Source organism: Echinops telfairi, unplaced genomic scaffold (assembly GCF_000313985.2).
Source record: "Echinops telfairi isolate 266 unplaced genomic scaffold, ASM31398v2 ScPeMD7_2;HRSCAF=8, whole genome shotgun sequence".
Taxonomy (NCBI): Eukaryota; Metazoa; Chordata; class Mammalia; order Afrosoricida; family Tenrecidae; genus Echinops; species Echinops telfairi.
The window spans coordinates 30,932,061-30,933,475 of NW_022103898.1; positions in this window are offsets into that span (position 1 = coordinate 30,932,061).

The window sequence follows — 1,415 nt, forward strand, 5'->3', positions numbered from 1 at the left end:
TCCTGATTGATTGGGCAATTTAAAAGAAAGATAGTGCAAGGAGGAAATTTTATCTCCAGAGAAAGGCCATTTCTTGGGAAACATGAAACATGAGGGTGTGGAGGGGGCAGCTTGTGTTTCTGTTGTTGAAAAGGTCTATATTTTAATCTTGGCTTTAAGAGTACTCTTTCATGGGAGAAAAAAAGTCTTGCCATTTTTGAATGACATCTGAAAATCCAGGTTTTACTCATCGATTGTGATTGTTTTATGTACTAAACTGAAGACTCCTACTTATCATGGTATGACCTTAATCTTCCACCCTCCCTCACCTGGACAACAAACCCACGGCCATCCAGTCAATTCAGGCTCATATTGACCCTATAGAAAGTTTCTGAGGTTGTAGATCTCTATGGGAGCAGACAGCCTCATCTTGCTCCATCTCCAGCTGAAGGGTTTGAACCACCAACTTAACCAACACTGCCACAAGGACATTCCTCACTTATATAGATACCAACTACTAAGAAGAAAGGCCTGATGCTAAATTTCTGAAAACCAGTCCATTAAAAACCTTTAAATTACAGTAGTCAGAGTTGAAATCATGGGACTAGCCCAGCACTGGACAGAGCCTGGGCCCACCACGAGTTGGAGACCAACTCCACCACCCATAGCACATCTTTCGAACATCTCCAGTAGGCTTCATGCTAGAGCGCTCTGTGTCTATACTCACTCTCTTTACTCAGCAAATATTTAGTGAGCACCATCATCAGGAAGATACCGCTCAAGATACTGTAGGGCCAATCAGGATTGATGCAGATTCTGCATCAGTCAAATAGGTGTGCTCAGCACAAAATAGCTATAAGAAAGACAGTATGTGATAAGTAAAACACTTTATTTATTCAACAAATATTGGTCTAGTGATTTCCATGTGCTAAACAGGAGCCCTTGAGGTTGTGTTGGCTTTTAACCACAAGGTCAACAGTTCAAAACCACCAACTGCTCTGAGGGAGAAAAATGGTTTCTACTACAAAGTTTTAGTCTTGGAAGCCCACAGGGGCAGGTCTGCCCTGTTCTACAGGGTTGCTATGCGTCAGAAACAACTCAGTGGCTGGCTGTGAGTCTCCTTTTTCAGATGCGCTAAGTATTCAGCCAGACACTCAATATAGAAGAAAAGGAGAGGGGACAAAAGGAAAGGACCACTTTTGCTCTCCAAGAACCTCTGATATTTTGAGCGGGCAATAAACTTTCATCAAATGATCAGATGCGGAACTTCATGTCACATATTTAGAAGCTAGTATCAGGAGAGACCAGTCTGGCAAAGGACATCGTGTCTGGTACAGCGGAAGGCCAGTGAAGCAGGAAGACCCCCAACCAGCTGGACTGACAGCAGCTGCAGCAGTGAGCTCGAGCATAACCACCAATCGCGGGGACGGCACGGG